Source organism: Coregonus clupeaformis, chromosome 14 (assembly GCF_020615455.1).
Source record: "Coregonus clupeaformis isolate EN_2021a chromosome 14, ASM2061545v1, whole genome shotgun sequence".
In the NCBI taxonomy this organism is placed as follows: Eukaryota; Metazoa; Chordata; class Actinopteri; order Salmoniformes; family Salmonidae; genus Coregonus; species Coregonus clupeaformis.
In genome coordinates this window covers 21,124,955-21,141,787 of record NC_059205.1, presented here as the reverse complement: position 1 = coordinate 21,141,787, position 16,833 = coordinate 21,124,955, and the positions used below count along the sequence as shown (strand labels likewise).

Below are 16,833 nucleotides of genomic sequence, written 5' to 3'. Positions count from 1 at the left end.
AGATTGTCTAGCCCAGCTGATTAGTAGGGGTCCAGATTTTGCAGCTCTTTCAGGACATCAGCTATCTAAAATGTGGGTGAAGGAGGGGGGGGGGGAATGGGCAAGTTGCAGTGGAGGGTGCAGAGCTGGTGTCCGGGGTAGGGGTAGCCAGGTGGAAAGCATGGCCAGCCGTAGCAAAATGCTTATTGAAATTCTCGATTATCGTAGATTTATTGGTGGTGACAGTGTTTCCTAGCCTCAGTGCAGTGGGTAGCTGGGAGGAGGTGCTCTTATTCTCCATGGACTTTACAGTGTCCCAAAACGTTTTGGAGTTAGTGATACAGGATGCACATTTCTGTTTGAAAAAGCTAGCCTTTGCTTTCCTAACTGATTGTATATATTGGTTCCTGACTTCCCTGAAAAGTTGCATATAGCGGGGGCTGTTCGATGCTAATGCAGTATGCCACAGGATGTTTTTGTGCTGGTCAAGGGCAGTCATTATTACCATGACCAATTCCCAGTACCATCCTCTACCACCACTATCATTATCATCACCAGTCTAGCTTACCCACCCAGCAGCACTATTATTACCATTACCAGTCTAGCATACATTTATCAGTACCATCCCATTCCACTACCTATTCACCCCCTACCACACTCCCACCACTGTCATTACATCACCAGTCTGCCATACAGAACCCAGTAACCCTTCCCAGTAGCATTACCATTACCAGCCAATATCCACCCTTTCGACCAGTATCATTAATGGTGTGTGTGTGTGTGTGTGTGTGTGAGAGAGATAGACAGTGCTATGTTTCAGTGGCTCTGTGGCCTTGCCTGCCTCAGCTGACTGAAGGGAATAAAGAAGGGAAGGAGAGAATTGAGAAAAAGAAGAGATGCATCATCTCAGTCTGTTTATCTCAATCAATCACAACACCTCTCCTTCCATCCTCTCCTCCACATCTCTTCTTCCATCCTTCCCTCTTTCTCTTCATTTTAGAACCATGTGGCATACGTATCAGCCCGTGTCATCACATTTGCATTCATCCTCCTGCAAATTACTGCGTTCCTTTCGTTCCACAAAACAAGTCCTCTCTCTCTTTCTCTCTCTCTCCCTTCATCTTTCTCTCCTTCTCTCTCTCTCTCTCTCTCTCTCTCTCTCTCTCTCTCTCTCTCTCTCTCTCTCTCTCTCTCTCTCTCTCTGTCTCTGTCTCTCTCTCTCTCAAAACAAGGCTGACAGTAATGACACGTATCAGTCTCTTCAGCATCGTCTTGTCATCTCAACTATAAATTAGGTGATAATTTATACTTATTTATTTTGGGAGAGTTTTAATTATTTCAGATAATCATTTATAATATAAACAGATTAAGCTTCAGATGAGATATACAGTCTAGTGCAGCAGAGTTAGTTCATGTCCCAAATGGCACCATATTTGTTATATAGTGCACTACTTTTGATAGGGCTCTGGTCAAAAGTAGTGCACCATGTAGGGAATAGGGTGCAATTTGGGATAGAGCCTTAATGTGTTCAGTACTATACAGTGCTGTCATACCACGCAGAGCCGAGAGTCAACAAATTAAGCAATTAAAGGGATACTTCAGGATTTGATGTCTCTGCATCCAGTCTGAAGGAAGTTAGAGGTAGTTTCGCGAGCCAATGCTAACTAGCGTTAGCGCAATGACTGGAAGTCTATTAGCATGTTAGCAGTTACCATAGACTTCTGGTCATTGTGCTAACGCTAGTTAGCAACTTCCTTTAAATGGTATCCACGAGTTAATCTGACTCTGGGGAAGTTGAGAAAGGGGTTCATTGCCAACATGCTGAAGTATCCATTTAAGCCAAGCAACTGTTATTCATCTAAGAGAGTTAAGCAGCAGCTGTTTTTAATGGGAAGCTTCAACGTTGTTGTCGTTGTCATCAGATATGTCCCAAATGGCACCTCATGGGCCCAGGTCAAAACTAGTGTACTATATAGGGAATAGGGTGACATTTGGCTTTCACCTATCGCAGTTTGGGATGCCTAAGGGGTGTGACTCAGTTGTTAGGAAGACGTGTTGTGAGCTGCGCTGCTTTAGGATATAGACCCCCGGGTAGATATACAACCATTGTTTACTGTGTAGCTTACAGTAGATCTACTGGGTGTGCAGGCTTTTTTGACTGAGCGCTGCCTTCTGAGCTTTAGCAGTAGCCGTAGCAACTGTTGCAGCAGTTTTCGTAAGCAGAGGTCCTCCTGGGTTTGGGGTTTGATGTGTCAGGGCTAACGTAGCAGCATAGCATGGTAGCAGCAGGTGTATGCAACAGGGCTGGGCTAGTGTAGCAGCGTAGAAGGGGGTAAGAGGATTTCATGGTCGGCACCATCTGAGCCCCGGAGCTTCAAACAGCGCTTTCACTTCTCCTAGGATCCCCTCAGCATGGAGAGAAAGTTTCCAATATACTCTTTAGTATATACAGTATTAAAGGTAGAATGAGCAATATGACGTAGATACAGAAAGTAAAGAGCATACTGGGTCTAAGAGCGTTGAAGTGGAGGCTCAACTTCTCTGCTGTTTTGGTGCCCTGGTTACCACGCTGTCAACAGCGTGAAGCGAACCCGTGCACATGCACAGATACAGTGTGTGACTGTGTGAGAGCGAAGTAAACATATTCATATATAATGAAAATAGTTGTCTTTCTCTTGAGGATACATTTCAGCCCAGGGTCTGTGTGGCTCAGCGTTGTTCTCTGAATGTCTTCATCCTTCGTGAGCAGCTATAGCAGAGCTGTAACAAGGCAGTGCATCCACTACTAAACTGCCCCAATGTACTTCACCACATATAAAGAAGTCCCTGACTATTGTCAGTCATTGTTACCACTTCAAACAGAGGCCTTTCCCCTCTTTCATTCAATATTCTCTCTTAATCTCTTTCCACTCTCTCTTTCTTTCTTCCTCTCTCACCTCCATTACTCTCTCTGTCCTTCTCTCTTTCATTCTCTCTTTCTTTCTGTCTTTCTCTCTCTCTCCCTTCCTCCACACTCCCCCTCTCTCCCTTTTTCTAATGCATGACAACACTGTTGACACCCACATTTGTCTGTCTGTCTGTCTGTAGAGGAGAAAAAGGCAGACATCTTTTTTTCCTGATGTGTTGTCTCTTACTCATGTCTCCATCCCCCTCTTTCTACCGTCTGTCTCTCTCTCTCTCTCCCATCAGTGGAATATTGAGGAGTCCACAGAGTATGTGAGTAACGCTTGTGTGTACAGTGTGCTGGTTGGTTTGGTTTGTGCCGGGAAGGTTCTTCCTCTCCCCATCAGCCGCGTTGGGACAGTCGGGAATGCTGAGTGTGTGTTTAAGTGTGTGTTTCTATGTGTGTGTGTGTGTGTGTTCCTCTCTCTTTTGGGCTTGCTGATAACCACTCAATACTTTAACCCCATCATAACCCAATGAAAGACAAGGACGGTGATGACTAACTGTATGATTTGCTCGGTGTGTGGTTTTTGACATCTATGTGATATGTAAAAACAATAACACCTAGAAAAACACATACACACAGAGAGATTCATGTTTCACAGAATTCTAATCAATCATGTACCACATTGTCACCTACAGTACTAGTATGATGACATCCAGTATACTTTGTAGAGGGCAAGTGTCATCCAGTACAGTATGAGGTGTCAGTTAGATGACATCATGACAGTAATAACCACAAACCCCTCCCTGTAGACTCCCTACTGTGAGAGATGATACTCTTATCGACAGAGATCTTAGATGCTGCCATGATAAAAGGAAACGGAAGAGATGCCATTAGATAGGAATACTGCCACACTCCTTTATCATCATCCCTTTATTATCTATTGTCACTCTCCTTTAATCTTCTGTACATTGTCCTCACAGCTGACTGTCACAGGAGCGTTTGGTAGAGGTTACTTCTCTAGACCTTATATTGCACTCACATAGACAGACAGATAGACACACACACAGATGCATGCACAAACTCAGACACACACACACACATGGTCGAATTGCTTTACAGAAACCACTACTAAAGTACACCAATAATAAGAAGAGACTTGCTTGGGCCAAGAAACACGAGCAATGGACATTAGACCGGTGGAAATTTGTCCTTTGGTCTGGAGTCCAAATTTGAGATTTTTGGCTCCAACCACCGTGTCTTTGTGAGACGTGGTGTGGGTGAACGGATGATCTCCGCATGTGTATTTCCCACCGTGAAGCATGGAAGAGGAGGTGTTATGGTATGGGGGTGCTTTGTTGGTGACACTGTCTGTGATTTATTTAGAATTCAAGGCACACTTAACCAGCATGGCTACCACAGCATTCTGCAGTGATATGCCATCCCATCTGGTTTGGGCTTAGTGGGACTATAATTTGTTGTTCAACAGGACAATGACCCAACACACCTCCAGGCTGTCTAATGGCTATTTTACCAAGAAGGTGAGTGATGGAGTGCTGCATCAGATGACCTGGCCTCAACAATCCCCCGACCTCAACCCAATTTAGATGGTTTGGGATGAGTTGGACCGCAGAGTGAAGGAAAAGCAGCCAACAAGTGCTCAGCATATGTGGGAACTCCTTCAATACTGTTGGAAAAGCATTCCAGTTTAAGCTGGTTGAGAGAATGACAAGAGTGTGCAAAGCTGTCATCAAGGCTATTTGAAGAATCTCAAATATAAAATATATTTTGATTCGTTTAACACTTTTTTGGTTGCTACATGATTCCGTATGTGTTATTTCATAGTTTTGATGTCTTCGCTATTATTCTACAATGTAGAAAATTGCAAAAATAAAGAAAAACCCTTGAATGACTAGGTGTTCTAAAACTTTTGTTTGGTAGTGTATTTATCAGGTGATTTCAGATCATTTTCATTTTTTTCATTGTAAAAAGTTTTGTTATGGTGTGGCCTATTGGACATGACCCAGGTTAAACCCAAGGCAGCAGGCATGAACACTGACACACGGGTGCTGTTCTGTTCAGGTTCCTCTGTTTGTTTATGTGTGTGTTTGTTTGGTTGGTTGAAGGGTTAAGTAAGTGCCATATAGCCATCAGTGTTAAAGTTGCCTTTTACAACAATCCAGAATTGGCACTAAACTTGACACTGTAGGTGGATAGAGAAGGGTGTGTGTGTGTGTGTGTGTGTGTGTGTGTAAAGCATAAGCAAATACGTTTCTCTGTGTGTGTACGTGTGTGTGCAAATCCTAAGGAAATAAGTGTGTGGTGTGTGTCAGTGTGTTCTTGTGTGAGGCGGTGGCGTTTTTTAGATAAGATGGTGTCGCTCACACACAGCCCAGTGGTTGATCCCCTGACCCTGTGTTCTGTCTCTCAGGAGGCCATCATCGCTGGTCTACATTCTGAGACCACCTACTCTGTTACCGTGGCAGCCTACACCACCAAGGGAGACGGGGCGCGCAGCAAAGCTAAAGTCATCACCACCACGGGAGCAGGTAAGATTTACATATATGTAAATATATTACATATATTTACTATATAGCAACAGAAAAGCAATAGCGCTGCTCAAAGGGGCTCAACTATAATGGACAGTGAAATCTAAATTCTATAATAAATCTAAAAACCTTCTTACCTCAGGACACTTCACAGTGTAATTATCCCATAACAGAGAAGCATAGCACTCTGCATATTTTACACTGAGTTTATCAAACATTAGGAACACCTAGGGCTGTTGCGGTGACCGTATTACCGCCACACCGGCGATCACGAGTCATGAAGGCAGTCAAATTCCACGTGACCATTTAGTCACGGTAAGTAGTCTTCTCCAAGCTCTGATGCTGCTGATGGTCATTAGTAGCCTACCAAACTTGCTAACTGCCTAGTACTCAGCACTCTGTTGTCCCTCTAATCACTCTGACGTCAATGCAAATGTAATCGGAAATCTAATCAAACACTTAATGAGAGCATGAGCTCATGTTGCGCTACATTTCTATAGGCTATGCAATTGCGCGAGAAAACAGAGTGATGGCCTCTATTAAAATAAGAGGATCCCATCAGCTTTCTATAGGCTAGGCCTACTATATTTATTTCTCAACTTTCCTAATATTAAGTACATTCCTTATCTTTACAACAGGAGTATAGCCTACCTGGCTGGCATGAAAATGAACCACGGAAAAAGCTTCCTCCATTCGCTATTTAAGTGCATAGATGACATCTATTTTTTCACCTGCTCCTGTTTTGAGACAGATTTATTATTTAGTATATGTAAAGACAAGATTAAATGAAGAATAGTCTGATGGGTGACATTATTAGCCTATCACTTGTGAATTATATATTATCACTTGTGAATGATGCCCAGCGTAATGCAAGAAACAATGCCTTTTTTTTGCTACTTTTTCGAATCATAGTTGCACAGCTCATGTAGCCTAGCCCATAGGCCTATATGTGTTGAGAAGGTTTGTATCACAACCAAAGTGGCCAAATAACTTCTTAAAATTAAGCACATTAATCCGCTTTACAAGGGGTGTAGAGCCAAACTGGCATACATAAGCAGCACATGAGTTTCAAGTTTGGGGAAGACAATTTTCACCATTAAAATGCACCTTTATAATAAAAGCATTACATGCACAATCGCATTTGCGGTCACTTTTGATAATGGTGATTTCCCGCTAATGGAACATTCGTGCTTATAGCCTACTCATCCTGTTGGCTGACGAAAAGTAAATGTGGACAGTTCTTCCAATATCTTCAATGTGCACTTCGGAATTGGATAAGGACGCGCGCAGTTGCGTCCCCGAAGTGTCTGTCTTCACTTGTAGCCTGTGAGAAAGACCAGATCACGTGATGGAGAGCCATGTGAGTGAGAGGTGCTTCAGAGCACGCAGCACTCAGGGAGAAGGGAACAACGGCCACTGGCCACAAAAGGCATGGATTTTATTAGGGTGCATTACGGCCACAAAAAGGGGATGCCGCCTGGAAATTCGAAGTATTATCAAGTGCTTGTCAAATCGTTTGGAGAAAATATCCTTTCTATTTTATTCAGTTTTGTTCAATTGTATTCTTCATACTATAAAATAATATAAAATAATGCCACGGAATTCTAACCAAATCTTGTCTGCTAAATGAACTAGTGTAGCCATCAGCCATATGGCATAGCTAGATCAGGACCTAACATAAGGGCAAATCAGAGTATGCTATTCTGTTCTTCTGAAATAGACTACATTTTCTTCTTATCATGTTTGTTTAGACCTGTCTAAAATAAATAATGGATTTATTGTAAAGGTGTAGGCTATATTACATGGATTTATTAGACTTTTTTAAATGTAGATGTTCCAAAGGTCTGCATCAGTGGCTTGTAGGCTTTGTGTGAAAGCCAGGAGATGCTAAATGTGTTTATGTTAATTAACGGCCAATTACCGTGAGACCGACAGTTATTTGCTTGAAAATCACCGGCTGACGAAATTCCATGACCTCCACAGGCCTAGGAACACCTTCCTAATATTGAGTTGCACCCCCAGTTTTGCCCTCAGAACAGCCTCATTTTATCGAGGCATGGACTCTACAAGGTGTCGAAAGTGTTCCAGAGGGATGCTGGCCTTGTTGACTCAAATGCTTCCCACAGTTGTGTCAAGTTGGCTGGATGTCCTTTTGGTGGTGGACTATAACTGATACACACGGGAAACTGTTGAGCGTGAAAAACCCAGCAGCGCTGCAGTTCTTGACACAAACCGGTACGTCTGGCACCTACTACCATACCCCGTTCAAAGCACTTAAATATTTTGTCTTGCCCATTCACCCTCTGAATGGCACATATACACAATCTATGTCTCAATTGTCTCTAGGCTTAACAATCCTTGAAGGGGAACACCTGTCTCTTCCCCTTCATCTACACTGATTGAAGTGGATTTAACAAGTGACATCATCATGGAAAGAGCAGGTGTTCTTAATGTTTTGTATACTCAGTGTATGTACTGAGTTTATTTCAGGAAGACTTATGTTCATGCATGAAATGTGGCGGATGTATGGCTGATGTTTCAGCCTTTGTGAGATGCTCTCTCTCTCTCTCTCCACTCCCCCCTGCCCCCCTCTCCCCCCACAGTCCCGGGCCACCCCACCATGATGATCAGCACCACTATTGGTAACACTGCCCTGATCCAGTGGCAGCCTCCTAAAGACATGGTGGGAGAAATGATGGGCTACCAGCTGCAGTACAAACGTCAGGAAGACACGGTACTTGTGTTTTTGTAGGGTTATTGGATTGAGAAGGATAGAGTTGAAAGTTAGGATAAAGAATGCTGAAAGAGCAGTGGTTCAGATTCAAATCCGTGCTGGTAGCAGTGCATTGTACATGTGCTCCAGAGGCAGCAGCTTAGACCGCTAGACCACCCCAGGCCACAACAAGGTACTTGTTTAAACATCCAGGACCACTTTGGAAATAAGTGTTTTATAGAGGGCTTTTACAACTCACTGTCATATAGTTCCTCACCCTGAAAGTAGCCTATGGACCAGCAGCAACTGTAATTCATGGTTCGTTTTGAACTTCCCCTTTAAATAATGCTATCAGAATGTATGTATTTTTTAATTCAGGCATACACCTCTCGGGAGTTCAAACGTACGGACGACCACCACACCGTCACTGGGCTGTACAAGGGCGCCACCTACGTGTTCCGTCTGAGCGCCCACAATCGGGCCGGCACCGGAGTGGCCTACGTCAAGGAGATCAGCACGCAGGAAGACTCACCCAGCGGGTTCCCCTTGAACCTCCGTGTGACGGGGTAAGTACGTCCGCGAGCGCGCGTGTGTGTACCTGCGTGCATGCTTACATACGTGTGTGTGTGTGCACCTGCGTGCATGCTTATATGCGTGTGTGTGTGTGCGAGATGCCAATGTCTATTAGAGGGAATCCTCCATGTGCTTTATATTAATTTCTGAGGCTGTGGTCTAAATGATATCACTTTACTTCCCACCTTATGAATAGATTACAGAGAGACAGGGTTCTTACACACTTTACACTTAGGTTGACCACGTCGACCACCCAGCTGGCGTGGGAGCCCCCGGTACTGTCTGAGAGGAACGGGAAGATACTGCAGTACATTGTGGTGTACAGAGACATCAACAGCCAGACCAACAGCACCAACCGGTATTACTCCCTACCCATTAAAATAATGCTACTTGTGTAGTATCCTGTACAGTTCCCTGCCCTCCATGGGCTGGTTTCCCAGACACAGATTAAGCCTGGTCCAGGACTAACTGGCATTCTCAAAAGAGATTATCCAATGAAGTAGCTTTTTAGTCCAGGAGTAGGCTTAGTCTGTGTCTGGGAAACTGGCCCCTTATGACAATCAGTAAGGAGTTCAAAACATGACCCTAAGCAAATTTGTTTGAAAACAGACTATAAAATGTGTATTTTATCTCAACAGGACATCGGACACAAGTATGACCATCCAGGGGCTAAAACCTGACACTACCTATGACATCAGAGTCCAGGCCTTCACCAGTAAAGGAGGGGGACCCATCAGCCCTAGTATACAGAGCAGGACCATGTCCACATCACCTGGTGAGACACACACACACACACACACACACACACATGTAATCCACATGCTTACAGATACTCATAAACACCACATAATCACACTGACATGCACATAACGTGTAGAGTGGAGAGGGCTGTTGAATATTTGAGATAAAATTATGTAAAAAAGGAACATGCTTTAGGGTTTTAAGCTTTTTTAAAGTTATCTGTTTCCATGACTGAGGTCGAGATAGTAATAATCTAAACCCTATTTTACCCCCTCAGCGTTCGCCACAAGCTTCGGTGTCAAAGCCGTCATGAAGACCTCAGTCCTTCTCACGTGGGAAGTGCCAGAAAACTACAAGTCCCAAGTGCCTTTCAAGGTAAGCATGGATGGAGTCCACCATGTACTTCACGTTCGTTGTGGTGTGTGTTTTTGGTTTGACTATCCTTGTGGGGACCTGAAGTCCTCACAAGGATAGTAAAACAAGTAAAATTAGTAAAAAAGCTATTTTAGGCTTAGGGGTTAGGTTTAGGGTTAGAGTTAGAATTACAGTTAGGTATAGGGTTAGTGTTTGGGGTTAAGGTTAGGGTTAGGTTAAGGGTTAGGTTCAGGGTTAGGAAAATAGGATTTTAAATGGGAATCAATTGTTTGGTCCCCACAAAGTCTGTGTGTGTGTGTGTGTGTGTGTGTGTGTGTGTGTGTGTGTGTGTGTGTGTGTGTGTGTGTGTGTGTGTGTGTGTGAGTGTCTGTGTGCGTGCATGTGCTTATGTAACCCTATGTGTGTGTGTTGTCTCTATCTAGATCCTGTATAACCAGCAGAGTGTGGAGGTGCAGGGGAACCTGAAGAGGAAGCTGATAACTCGTCTCCAGCCAGATACAGACTACAGCTTTGTGTTGATGTCTAGAGGGAACAGTGCTGGGGGTCTACAGCAGCAGGTCTCCATCAGGACTGCCCCAGACCTACTCAGAAACAAACCCCTCCTCTACTTTACCCAGCAGAACCAGGGAGGGAAGCTCACTATAGACCTACCCAAAGTACAGACTACTGCTCAAGTCAGGTTAGTAAACTCACAGTAGAACCACCTATAGTTTAGACCACCGCTCAAGTCAGGTTAGTACCAAAGAACTAGTTAACTATCCAACAAACTAACTAACCAATAGTGTAAACCTGATTAGGAAGGTAAGTATCAAGGTACAGACTACTGCACAAGTCCGGTTAGTACAATATTGTGCTCAAAGGACCATATAAAAACTGTTGGTAGTTCTCACTCATCTGAACAGTTGTCTGGGAGGGAATATTTAGGGTAAAGGCCTTTCTAACAAAACTGACTAACAAAGTAGCACAAACCCTGTCTAAACAGCAAACTGAAAAAGCAAATTATCCTTGTACCATCTGCGAAGTCCATTCCTTTATTGTTGCACTGGCTTCAGTCCAGCCTGTGGTTACCTTAATCCCAGCACTAGCACATTGTCAATACTTGTTATTCCTGTGTTGCAATTGGATTCCTGCTGTTGCAATTTGCCCCAAACTGCCCCAATCTAAGGACTACTCTCAGAATGTCAGGTCTATGTCCCAAATGGCACCCTATTCACTACTAAAGTGCACAACTTTTGATCAGGGCCCATAGTGCATAGTGCACCATATAGGGAATAGGTTGCCATCTGGGTGCATTCCAGGAGTGGTTGGTTAGAATGGTTAGAACCTTCCCCTCACTCTGTTCCACCAGTTGCCAGGGCAGCAGAGGTTAGGGCTGAGAGCAGCGCTTCGATTGGTGAAAATATTACTGTGATGCAGCGCAGGGCGAAGACTCACTCACTCACACACACACACAAACACACAGACACACACACATCGGAGAGTAGAGATCTTTTTAGATATGTCTTCTACCACTCTGAAACAAGCAGAAAGACGGATCACACAGCTGGAGCAGAAACAGAAGGAAGATAGAGGAGAGATGAGCAGGCTGTCTCTGTCTGAGGGCTGATTGTTAAAGTGGCTGAAGTTTGCAAAACTAGTAGATGGAGAGAGAGAGAAACAGATAGGTGGAGAAAGGGAGAGGAAGCAAAGAAACATACCAGTCAAAAGTTTGGACTCACCTACTCATTCAAGGGTTTTTCTTTATTTTTTTAATGTTTTACATTGTAGAATAATAGTGAATACTTCAAAACTATGAAAGAACACATATGGAATCATGCAGTAACCAAAAAAGTGTTAAACAAATATAAATATATTTGAGATTTGAGATTCTTCAAATACCCACCCTTTTCCTTGATGACAGCTTTGCACGCTCTTGGCATTCTCTCAACCAGCTTCATGAGGTAGTCACCTGGAATGCATTTCAATTGACAGGTGTGCCTTCTTAAAAGTTAATTTGTGGAATTTATTTCCTTCTTAATGCGTTTGAGCCAATCAGTTGTGTTGTGACAAGGTAGGGGGGGTATGCAGAAGTTAGCCCTATTTGGTAAAAGACCAAGTACACATTATTGCAAGAACAGCTCAAATAAGCAAAGAGAAACGACAGTCCATCATTACTTTAAGACATGAAGGTCAGTCAATACGGAACAATTCAAGAACTTTGAAAGTTTCTTCAAGTGCAGTCGCAAAAACCATCAAGCGCTATGATGAAACTGGCTCTCATGAGGACCGCCACAGGAATGGAAGTTACCATTCCAATCAAATAAATGCTTCACAGAGTTCAAGTCACAGACACATCTCAACATCAACTGTTCAGAGGGGACTGTGTGAATCAGGCCTTCTTGGTCGAATTGCTCCAAAGAAATCACTACTAAAGGACACCAATAAGAAGAAGAGACCTGCTTGGGCCAAGAAACACGAGCAATGGACATTAGACCGGTGGAAATCTGCCCTTTGGTCTGGAGTCCAAATTGGAGATTTTTGGTTCCAACCGCTTTGTCTTTGTGAGACGCGGTGTCTTGGTGAACGGATGATCTCTGCATGTGTAGTTCCCACCGTAAAGCATGGAGGAGGAGGTGTTATGGTGTGGTGTTGCTTTGCTGGTGACACTGTCTGTGATTTATTTAGAATTCAAGGCACACTTATCACTTCTGCAGCGATACGCCATCCCATCTGGTTTGGGCTTAGTGGGACTATCATTTGTTTTTCAACAGGACAATGACCCAACACACCTCCAGGCTCTGTAAGGGCTATTTTACCAAGAAGGAGAGTGATGGAGTGCTGCATCAGATGAGCTGGCCTCCACAATGCCCCGACCTCAACCCAATTGAGATTGTTTGGGATGAGTCGGCAGAGTGAAGGAAAAGCAGCCAACCAGTGCCAAAATAAAGAAACACCATTGAATGATTGGGTGTGTCCACACTTTTGACTGGTACTGTATGTTGTGCTGTATTTTATTTGTGTTATATTGTATTAGATGTTTTATGAAATCGTATATGCAGGGCTCCCATCACTGGTCTCAATGATGACTCCCTGATTAAATAAAGGTAAATATAAAACGTCTGCTCTGGTAGCAGGGCAGAGAATGCAATTTTACCACATGGGTGGATCTGTGCTTGCCAATGGGAACCAAATCGATATGCCCAAAACCAAAAAGCTGTTTATTGTGGGTTTTTTTCCGGATTTCTGTTTGAATTTACACAATGTTTGGTTTCTAGGTGGTACTACATTGTGGTGGTGCCAATATCTCAGTCATCGTCATGGGGATGGGAGAACCCTGATGAGATGGACCTAGATGAGGTGAGTCGTAACAGCAGGAACATTTATTGGTAGCTCACAGTCATGGACTGAATTGCACACCAATTAACAAAGAAATACAGATTCCCATCAAAATTAATAAGGATTCCGTCAAGATTTCCATCAGAGTGTAACCCTGTAGAGAACTCCATGAAAATACCTGACCCTGTGTCAGTGATTAGGGACATCTCACTACACCATTCCTAATAACTCCCTGACCTCTAACCCCTGATCTTTATCATCTCTTCCCTAACCCTCAGCTGTTGGATTCAGGCGAACGTCCTGTCCTTCGGCAGCGGCGCCAGGTTGAGCCAACCCGGCCGTACATCGCTGCCAAGCTGGACTTGCTGCCTGCCACATTCACCCTAGGAGATGAGAAGAGGTACAACGGCTTCTACAACCGGCCCCTACCCAGACACCAGCAGTACCTGGCCTTCATACTGGCTGCCCTGAAGGAGCAAGAGCAGGAGAGCAGCGATAAACATGTAAGGAACAGAGACAGATGCGCACTCACGCACACACACACATGTACAGTACACTCACACACACGTACAGTACATTCACACACACACGCACACACATATACTGTACACACAAATACTGTATATACACACACATAGATACAGACATGCAGTATCTACACAGACTCATATATATTATAGTAATATGGGCAAAAATACTGCTTAGAACTTTCTTCCATCACTCGGCAATGGCCTGTATCTTATGCTAATGACATCCATGCCCATATCAGTGGCTTTGCTACACTGAAACTACTACTGTACTGTTGTACACTCTGGGATGTGGAGTCAAGTACTTGTCCTGTTGTCAAACAGGACTGAGCCCAAGCTCTCTCTGGGGGACAGGCTGAGTAAACTCCAGTGCAGGAGAATGAAAGTCAGACAGGAGCTCTGGGCTGCTGGAGGACCCTGTACAGGAATATTCAGCAGATAGATACTGTAGCAGGACCCTGGGCAGAGAGGAGAGCAGAGGCCAGTCCTCCTCCTCCTGTCCTCCTCCTCCTCCCGTCTTCTTCTTCTTCTTCTTAAACATGCGTTTATTAATTTTTTTAATCATCTTTGAAATGCAAGAGAAAGGCCACAATATAATATTCCAGTTTAGGCGCAATTTAGCAGTGTGTGTGTGCAAAGTTTCAGATTGATCCTGTGAAGCATTGCAATACTGGGCTATTTTGTATCAAGTCTGCTAAATGTGCAGAATTGGTCAATTGATACATTTTCAAGTACATAACTATAGAGAACATACAAAAATGATATGGTAATACAAAATGTAAGTTTACACACTCCCAGGAATGTCATACATGATGGATCATTCGCTTATACACTAACTTACACATCTAGATGGCTGGGCGGGGTGGGTGTGGACAGCAAGGGTTCAAACTGTAGAACCCAGTTCCTACATTTTAATATAAACATGGATTTTATCAAATAAAACTATGCTACATTTTATCTTTGGGACCCTCAGGATGACATATCAGAGCAAGATTACTGAATGTAAGTACATTATTTACCTTCAGAGGTGAATGTATCAAACCAGTTGCCGTGATGTTTTTTGTTGTTGTGCACTTTCCTCAAACAATAGCACTGTAATAGCGACTGTAAATTGGACAGTGCAGTTAGATTAACAAGAATTTAAGCTTTCTGCCCATATAAGACATGTCTATGTCCTGGAAAGTTTGCTGTTACTTACAACAGTCATGCTAATCACATGAGAGAGAGAGAGAGAGAGAGAGAGAGAGAGAGAGAGAGAGAGAGAGAGAGAGAGAGAGAGAGAGAGAGAGAGAGAGAGAGAGCCTACCACTGACTATGTACATACATAACCAGCGTGTGACAGAGCTGCAGGAGTTGTGACCCGTTTTTGTTGGTTATGTTGTCGTAGTTATGCCTAGGGGGGCATATGGGGGAGGGAATGCTGTCACCATGTGTGCTGAGGGTGTCAGGTTCTTGTCCAGTTCTGGCATTTAGGTCGCCACAGACTAGTACATGTCCCTGGGTCTGGAAATGATTGATTTCCCCCTCCAGGATGGAGAAGCTGTCTTCATTCAAGTATGGGGATTATAGTGGGGGGATATAGGTAGCACACAGGAGGACATTTTTCTCTGTTGAGATCATTTCCTTTTGAATTTCTGGCCAAATGTAAAATATTCCTGTTTTGATTAATTTAATAGAATGAGTTAGGTCTGCTCTATACCAAATTAGCATACCCCCTGAGTCCCTTCCCTGTTTCACACCTGTTAGTTTGGTGGATGGGACTACCAGCTCTCTGTAACCTAGGGGGCACCCAGTGGGTCCGTCTCCTCTATACCATGTTTCTTGTAGGATGACAATGTCTGTATTTCTGTATGTGTGACTTTCATGTTGAGGCCCTCTTTGCGGGAGTGGAGGGCATGGGGTGAGTAGGAGGGGCATAGGTCTGATCTGAGGGGGCCTAAGTGGGGTGTGGGCATGGTTGACTTGGGGGGGTGTTAATTGGTGGGGGTGGGGGTGTGGATGTGGCTGGTGGTGCTGTGGTCTGGATGTAGTTCCTCTCGGCGGGGGTCCTCTATGTGTAGGTCCGGGAGAGTGTCTCGCTGGTCTGGGCGGGGTGTCTGTTGATCTGTTGCTCCTGTGTGAGGTGTTGGGTCTGCGGTTGAGGGCGATATCCATTAGGATCCGGGCGAAGGTGGGCACTGCTCAGTTGCCTTGTATAGGTGGACCTGGTCGTAAAGGCTGTTCAAGTCTAGGGTGGAGTGGTGGGCCAGGTATCTCTCTCTCCTTATCTTTTTATATGCTCTCTCTCTCTCTCTCTCTCTCTCTCTGTCACTCGCTGTCTTTGCTCTCTACGGATACTGTACAGTGAACTATAAGACGACTTGTTAAGGAAGTTTGTTGTTGATGCTTTAGATGACAGTCAAACTACCACACCCCTTATAAAGTGTTACATAATCTGAAATAAATAATCCCAGAATTTTCTCATAGGCACAAAAAGCTTATTTCTCTCAAATATTTTGCACAAATTTGTTTACATCCCTGTTAGTGAGCATTTATCATTTGCCAAGATAATCCATCCACCTGACAGGTGTGGCATATCAAGAAGCTGATTAAACAGCATGATCATTACACAATAAAAGGCCACTCTAAAATGTGCAGTTTTGTCACACAACACAATGCCACAGATGTCTCAAGTTTTGAGGGAGCGTGCAATTGCCATGCTGACTGCAGGAATGTCCACCAGAGCTGTTGCCAGATAATTTAATGTTATTTTTTCTACCAAAAAATAACATTATTTTTTCTACCAACGTCGTTTTAGAGAATTTGTCAGTACGTCCAACCATCCTCACAACCGCAGACCACGTGTATGGCTTCGTGTGGGCGAGCGATTTGCTGATGTCAACGTTGTGAACAGAGTGCCTCATGGTGGCGGTAGGGTTATGGTATGGGCAGGCATAAGCTACAGACAACGAAGCTACACAATTCCTGGAAGCTGAAAATGTCCCAGTTCTTCCATTGCCAGCATACTCACCGGACATGTCACACATTGAGCATGTTTGGAATGCTCTGGATCGACGTGTATGACAGTGTCGTGACCTGTCTTACTTTAATGTATGACTGTTATTTATCGAATCACCTAACTATGTTTAATTGTCACTTGATTAAATTAATCATGTAACAATTAACTCATTAGAA

General features: G+C 43.9%; 1 pseudogene; it reads left to right on the top strand.

The window, feature by feature from the left end:
* Positions 1-16,833, top strand: part of LOC121581369 — a 207,231-nt pseudogene that overhangs the window by 129,129 nt on the left and 61,269 nt on the right.